Source organism: Arachis hypogaea, chromosome 20 (genome assembly GCF_003086295.3).
Source record: "Arachis hypogaea cultivar Tifrunner chromosome 20, arahy.Tifrunner.gnm2.J5K5, whole genome shotgun sequence".
Lineage (NCBI taxonomy): Eukaryota > Viridiplantae > Streptophyta > Magnoliopsida > Fabales > Fabaceae > Arachis > Arachis hypogaea.
Window position 1 is genome coordinate 17337495 of NC_092055.1, and position 8828 is coordinate 17346322.

Sequence of the window (8828 nt, forward strand, 5' to 3'; positions counted from 1 at the left end):
CGCTGGGGGCAATTTTAGGCTGAGTTTGGACCCAGTTTTCGGCCCAGAAACGCAGACTAAAGCCAGGGGACAAGCAGAGACTCAGGACAACTCATACATCATTCATTCATTCATGAATTATTCACAATTTTAGGTTTTAGATGTAGTTTTCTAGAGAGAGAGAGGCTCTCTCCTCTCTCTAGGTTTTAGGATTTCTCTTAGTTTTAGGTTTATTTCTTCTCAATTCCAGGTTCAATGTTCATTTAATTTAGTTTCTCTTCTATTTCTATTTGTTCTAGTACTTTAGTTTATCTATTCCTCTTGTTGATTCTCTTCTTTTCCAATTTGGTTTATGAACCCTTTAATGTTGGACTTGATTTTTTATATTAATGTAATTTGAGGTATTTCAGATTTATGATTGTTTTTATGATTATTGATACTTTCAATTGGTTGTTTGGATTTTACATTCTCTATTACCTTTCTATGTTTTTATGTTATGCCTTCCAAGTGTTTGTTAGAATGCTTAGGAGGGTTTTAAGTTAGTTTTCTATGTTCTTGGCTTTGGTTGAGTAATTAGAGACTCTTGAGTTATCAAACTCCTTTGTTGATTGATAATTGAACGTTGCTGGTTGACTTGGATCCCTCTAAAGCTAGTCTTTCCTTAGGAGTTGACTAGGACTTGAGGAATCAAATTGATTAGTCCACTTGATTTTTCTTTATTCGGTAAGGGTTAACTAAGTGGGAGCAATGAACAATTCTCATCACAATTGATAAGGATAACTAGGATAGGATGTCTAGTTCTCATACCTTGCCAAGAGTTTTTCTAGTTGTTAATTTACTTTCTTGCAATTTACATTCCTTGTCCAACCTTTCAAAAACCCAAAAAGATACAATCTCATAACCAATTATAAGTAACACACCTCCCTGTAATTCTTTGAGAGATGACCCGAGGATTAAATACTTCGGTTTATTTTTATTGGGTTTGCTTTAGTGACAAACAAGTTTTTGTACGAAAGGATTCTTTGTTGGTTTAGAAACTATACTAGCAACGAGAGTTTATTATGAAATTCTTTACTAGCAAAAGTCCGTTCGTCACTCCTCCCATATTTGATTGATCCATCCTTGATGCATGTTGTCATTGTAGCTTCCATTTCCTACAACATAATTTGAACCAAAGTCATAACCAAAGGGATGAGAATTAATAGTAACAATTAAAAACAAAAGCTAACAAAAATAAACAATAAGGTCCTAAACCTAATAAAAACTAACAAACAAGCAAAAGGCAAACATATTCACATATTCACAATAGCCAATAACATAGCACCATTGCAATTCCCCGGCAACGGCGCCAAAAATTTGATTAAGAATATTTTCGTATGGTTAGGAATTTCACACAAAATAATTTTCGTTGATAATATAGTTCCCAACCAACTAACAATACTCAAATCAAATTTTAAAAGATTTGGTTGTCACAAGTACAAACCCCAATGAAAATTAACCGAAATATTTAAACCTCGGGTCGTCTCACAAGGAATTGTAATGAAGTGATCAATTATTGGCTATGAAGAACAAGGGGGTTTGATCTTATAATTGGCAAGAAAATAGCAAGAAAGTAAATGACAAGAACTAATAAAAGAAAGGAAAAGTACTCTTGGCTAGACATAGGTAATTGAGATCACCATCCTTGTCTACAAACCAAATATTGACAATCATGAGGGACCAACCCATTAAGTCTACTCCTATGCTTGAAGCAAGTATAATGTCTACCTCAAAGCATTAAGTACGTCAAATAGGCTTGATCAACATCAATCCATAAGTCCTAACCTAGCTACTAATTGACTTAGTAGTAGGCTAGTATCAATGGTTATCAAATTGACCACAAAGGGTTCTCAAATAACCAAATCAATGAGACCCAATGACTCAAGGTCACTCAATTCCCTTAGCCTAGGCCAAGAGTAAAGAAAACTACTCTAAAGCTAGTGAAAGCATTTTAACAAACACCTAGAGTGCAAGAAAAGTAAACATTAGAAAATGCAAGAATTAAAGAAACCCATAACTAACACAAGCAAGAAATCAATAATAACAACTAAGATAAGCAATAAAAGAGCATGGAAACATAAAATTTCATTGAAAGAAAATGGAAATCCAACAAGGGTTCATAAACATAAAAGAGAGCAAAACAAGAAATTAATAAGAGAAACTAAGAAGATTAAGACAATAGAACACTAAAATATAAAGAGAATTGAAATCAAAACAAGAATTAAAACTTGGATCTAAGAAGAATTAACCTAAACTACCCTAAATTCTAGAGAGAAGGGAGAGCTTATCTCTCTAGAATTCTACCTACAACATGATGAAAACTAAACTATGAGTCTTTCTCCCCCCCCCCCCAATTCCCTTGCAATCCTTGGGTTCAAAAGCATCAGAAATGAGTTGGATTTGGGCCTCCTTGAGCTCAGAAATCGCCCCTAGCGTATTGCCCTTAAGTTGGTCACGTGCTGCTTGTCATGCGTACGCGTCGCTGGCAACTTTCCTGATCACCCGTACGCGTGGGGTGACACGTGCGCGTCACTGGCGAATCTCCATCTCACGCGTGCGCGTAGCCTTCAGTTAAGCAAATCCTCATTTCTTCATGAATTCTCCATTTTTGCATGCTTTTTTCCCATTCCTTCAACCCAATCTTTGCCTTCTAATCCTGAAATCACTTAACAAACATATCAAGGCATCAAATGGAATTAAAGTGAATTAAATTAATCAATTTTTGGGCCTAAAAAGCATGTTTTCACTCTAAAGCACAAATTAGGAGAAATTCACAAAACCATGCTACTTCATTGAATAAATGTGAGAAAAGTTGATAAAATTCCCCAAATTCAACACAAGATAAACCACAAAATTGGGGTTTATCACTGCTATTGTTAGGAGGGGTGACAAGCATGAGGGCTATATACATCCATTACTGAAAATTGGGGCAGCAAGGGCCACATACCAACCTTGCATCCAACCAGTGAATTCAGAAGAATATTTGGACAAGATTGAAGTTATTAACCCAATTCCACCTAAGTTGAAGAGACCTGTTGAAAGACCAATAAAGAGAAGAAGGAGGGAGCCATCTGAGAATGAAACAAGTGGTTCAAAGGAGAAAAAGACATTTCGGGCTACATGTTCTAAATGTGGAGAGACTGGACATAACCAGAAAACATGCAAAGGTCCTCCCACTCCAAATAGAAGATCAACTAACTCAAGAAGAAGTAAAAATACTCAGTCAACTATTGGAACCACTAACCAAGCAACAGAGGAGATTCATGTCTCCCAGTCATCTCCCCAAGCACAGGTAACAGTTGTGCTTCTTTGGTAATTTGATAGATGGTAGGGACTGTGTTGGACTTTTTATACTAATTGAGGGATCGATATGTCTTTTTTTAAACTCTTTGGGGATTGATATATCATTTTTAAAATCTTTAGGGATGGATTGTAGTTGTGCTAAACAATGATTGTATTTTTTTGATTTGGTTGCAGAACACTAGCACACCTTAGCCAACTCAAGCACCAATTCATGTAAGACCAAAACAGCCAATTATTAGGTCACAACACTCTCCAACAGTCCAATCTAGCACTCCATGTCCTGTTCCACATCCTCGTGCCAATGAAGGGATCTCATCAGAAACACTGGCAGCTGCAAGCAAGGGCACTTCTTCATGGATGTTTCAATTCATTCCAAATCTAGGCTTTAAGGCTCCAAGAAAGAAGTGATGACATGAACTGTTTTATTTTAGTTTTTTTTTTTTGGGTTGAAATTTCATAGTGAAAAATGTATTTTGATAATACTTTAGTTTCTCATTTTGACCATCTAGGATATTATAAAACTCTCTATTTTAGCAACTCATGCTACTGCATGCATGATCTATTTTGTGATGTTCATACTCATGCTACTGCTGAAAATGTATGACATTACTATTTACTATTAATGTGGTGCTTGGACCACTCAATATAGGTATTAGCTATTATATATGTTTCTGTTAGTGTTTGTTTTAATTGCAATAATTTAGATTCTATATCATTCAATTAACAACTGATTGTATATGCTCCTAAAGGGTAGAGCTTACATCCCATTTTTAGTGCATAGATAATACGTTAATGCAAAAATACAATAATAACTATTGTTTTAGTAACAAATTCAATGATTATTTGATGAGCAGGAATGATCAAGATCTAGAGTCCTAATTGAAATAACATATGCTTATTATCTTTGTTTAAGAAAGGATAGTTCTTTACAACTAAGATTCAACAAATTCCCAAGTTTTTTTCAAAAAGCAAACATGTTTGACAGCCTAAAATTATTCAAAAGAATAATGAAATATGTCACTTTAAAAGAAGTGGTACAAAGAACAACATATATAGAGTCAAATTGTTAAGGACTTCATTCATTCATAAGTTTTAATTTACATCACCAGATAACTAACATTTTCAAAAAACTAAGATCCAATAATACACTTAAACACAACAGCATAACTTGTAGCACAAAATACACAAATAAAGTGAGCTGCCTTAAACCAACTCTTCTTGCATTCTTTTTTTGGCTCTGTATTTTGACACATCTCTAGTGCATACACCTTATTTTGCAACTCTATCAATCTATCTTGGAACCCACCAACAATTTCCACTAAATCTTGCAGTTCAATGGCGTCTTCCACAACAGCCTTCTTGAAGCTGATCAAAAACAGTGTCAACCCAAGCGAAGATCTTGCAATATGGTTGATTTTCCTGCAATGAACCCAATTCCTGATTCTGCTCAGAACCATTCTACAAATCCAAAAAGCTTGTTATGCAATACTTTTGGTTTCTTACCTTGTACATGGGGCACCCAAAAAACAACCTTCCAGGATTCTCCATAGTAGTTGACTTGCATATTCTCGCGTGATACCCACATAAGCAATTCGGGTATTTTCTCTTTGCGAAGTCGATTTTGCTTAACCTTCCCTCACCCATGCTTTTCTGACTTAGTCTCCCCGCTGGCGACTAGACGCAGTAGAGCTTTTGCCGCTAACAGTCGCTAAAGCATTGACCATTATAGAGTGCAAACAATAGGGTTCTAGATGCACGCAAAGGGGGATTCCATCTTCACCCAATTTCAAATTTTCAAACGCTGCGTTTTGCAACCCTACACCCACGCCAGGGACTGATATGTCTTTTTGCACACATGGACAACTGACTGCCACGTGTGCTAGTCCAGGGCTCCATGTTAGTATTTTTCGTTTGTCATTGACAGAAAAACATTGACAGGGACTGATTTGTCTGCCGGAATTAAACTTGGGAGAGTTTTTTGTGTATTTCAAAAGCTAGAGGACTAAAGTGTCTGATTTTAAAAACCTCAGGAGCTGATTTGGATAATTACTCTATTATAAATCACACATGATTTCAACCTATGAATATGTTGTTTTTTAGAACCCTAAAGAAGCAGCACCACAACTCAATGAAACTCAACTTCCTTCTGTTAATAAATAACAAAGAAAACTCTTCAATTTTGCATTAATCCCATCAATTGTATTCAACAACAATAACAAAATACAGATTTTAATTCCTAAGCAAACACACTGCACCTATTTTCTAATACTCTTTAATTCTTCATTAATTCCATCAATTGTCTTGAGCATCTTCTTCAACTCTTCTTCATCCTTTAAACCAAAAGCAAGGTCCTCTACCTTGTTTTCACCTCCATCCTTCCATTTGCTTTCTTAACTCTTCTCTTGAATCTCCCAATTTCTTCCAACATCACCAACTTCATCAACTCAAATAAAATAATCGCACCTCAAATCAACCTTTTGCATTCATTTATCCAATAACGATAAGCCATTTTACATAAGTTGCATAGCATTTACTATCATAAACAGAACAAGAAACCACATATCTTTTATAACAGACAACAAAGAAACAATCTTCATGGGATCTACTTCATTATAGACTCAAGCACCACTGCGACAAGGCCATGCAGACACTTGCCTTTGTTGTAGTCGGACTTCTTCTTCTTCCTATTCTTCGACGCAGAAGAGGAGCCACCACAAACACTTATACAAGGCTAGAGTATGTTCTTCCTTTGTTGAAATTATGATATTTTTATGTTAGGGTTTACAAATCTCTTATATGAACTAACGTGAAGATGTTAAAGATTTCATCTTACCGTTTTATTTTTTATTTATTTTTATTTATTTAATCTAGGTCATACAATACACAGAGCCATCATAAAAAATAATGTACCACCTGTCAGCCTCTACTAACAGAAATGTTAATAAGATGACAAAAGGGTAGAATGACTAACAAAATGTGATATTGGTGTGTACACATGACTCATTAAAATAATAGAATATACATTTGTCCACCGTGTGAAAATTTATGTGTACTTTTGTCTATTTTTCTTAATTTTATAATGACACCATGGTTACGTTTGCTAAAATGTGTAATCCTTTGCATCCCATGGATATATGGTAAAAGAAGATTTTTTTTATGGAAATTCAACTGCAATTGTTCTTATATAAAATTGACAATTAAGAACTATTAGATGATTAACAATAATATAATCAAATATATTAAATTATGTAATGATTTTTAACTATTAACTTAACATGAAGACAAACATCCCATGGATATATGGTAAAAGAAGAATTTTTTAATGGAAATTCAACTGCAATTATTCTTATTAAAATTGATAGTTAAGAAAGATTAGATGATTAACATTAATTTAATCAAATATATTAAATTATGTAATAATTTTCAACTATTAGCTTAACATGAAGACAAATTTTATGTGAGACTTCATCTATCTTTTGGATTTTTTATAAAAATAAATAAATAAATAAAATATTTAGGGATATAGTTACAGGTTTAAAAATTTATCTTTTTTCCTACCTTTCATATCTCGTGTACATAGAGGAAGAGTTCTTTAAGAATGTATCTTGATCTCAGTGAAGACGAGATATGTTGAAAAAGTTAATAACGTATCACATATGACGGGATACGTTTGTAAATGTCATCTGCACCTATCTTGTGGTCACTAAGAACGAGATATATTCATTGTTATCTCATGTTTACAGAGGCCAAGATATGTGTTTAAGCACCTTGAGACCTGTGCACATGTGATATGTACGAGACAGGAAATTGTGGCTATATAAGGAGCTTATTCATGTTTATTGCCTTACAAATATTGTATTCTCTTCAATTCTCTTTTCATATTGTTTCAACATCTCTAGTAGTGAGTAAATTGTTATGAGTAGTTTATGAAAATGGTTGTATTAGATATACTAACGAAGGGGTTGTGTTTGAATCTCCCAACCCGTCATTGTTTCGAACTCTTTGGGTTGATACCGTTGAGGTATTGAAGAGCCTGATATTAACGACGATAGGGTTTTTAGGTTGGAAGGCTAGGAGGATTGGATATAGGTTTTTGGCAGTCTTGGCAAATCGAGACTTGAGATTCAAGCTTGTTGGCTTGTGGGCGATGATCATATGTGTGTGACGTTCGAGGTTCATGGAAGAATCTTAGCACAACAGGTTATGGATCTCTATGTCGAGATCGATGAGATTGGTGGTGGTGGAGTCGGCCTGTTCACATCCGTAGCCTTGGAATCACTAATTGCTGCAAATTTGTTGCATTACGCTACCCCAAGTGAACACATGGAGGAGAACTCTGAGTCAAACAAGGAATATATTGCTAACACCGAAGAGTCCTCTGGTAGCTCTGAGGAGGATGAGTTTGTAGCAGATGCTTCATTGGGATTTAGGTTTTTGTTACCCACACTGCTTCTTGTGCTAGATCTATCCAGTGTTCCTAGTCATTTTCACATACTAGACCTTAAGGCAATGGAGGAGGGTCTACTTTGCGGCATTGGTAGTGTAAGAGATGATTACAACTTGGACAGAGACATTGAGTTTAGGGTGGGACACTGATTTAGAAGTAGGAAAGCCGTGCATTTGGGGGGTGAAGAACTATAGTATTCCACGGGCTGTAGAGTACAAGGTTATTGAGAAAGTCAGGCTGTCTTCACATCTAGGTCTCCAAGAAGAAAACCTGTGGTATATCAAGCTCATAATTAGAGGGAGGCATCTAGCTATGTTTGTAGTATCCCGATCAGCTGCATTGCTGAAGGATCTATACGTCGAAGCTAGCACAATCGACCCCCCAAAATAACCTCCTGCAACTATCGAAGTCTGCTGCTGGTAGGGGAAGCCATTGAATATGGACGTTGGGCTTTCGTCATTAGATAACCCATACTCAGCATCTTGATATAGCATCGTGTAAACTACCACAGCATGTGAGGATCAACATCAGTAGGAATATGATGCATTCTCTATCTAAGTTATGTCATCTTGATGGCAAAAACTTCCTTCCTGGCCTCGGGCTGTTACTGTGGCCTGGCTCCAAGTAGCTCCTCCACCCAATCGCATATCAAACGCTAATGATAGGTTGGAAATTCCTCATGCACCCACCAATCAGATCTTTGTCTATGTGCATCCCTAGGTGATAGGTCATATCTTGGAGTGTGATTATACACTCTTCCCATGATAGGTGGAATGTGTGTGTCTCAAGGTGGCAACTCTCAATAAAGGCGGAGATTAAGGTATTATCCAAAAAAGAAGTCCTTAAGCTGCGCCGGATGTTTGAAGCTGGCTCCGTGAGGTATGGCATCAAAATCTCCGAAAGTAGTTATTGTGACTAATCCGCTTCGGTTGAAGCACCCTAAGTCTATAAAAATGTATGACTTAAAATTTTTTTTATAGCAAAACCAACTTGCATATACAACCATAATAAAAATTAGTTCCCCTAAAAACATGCTCAGTGTTAATGTCATTATTTAAAA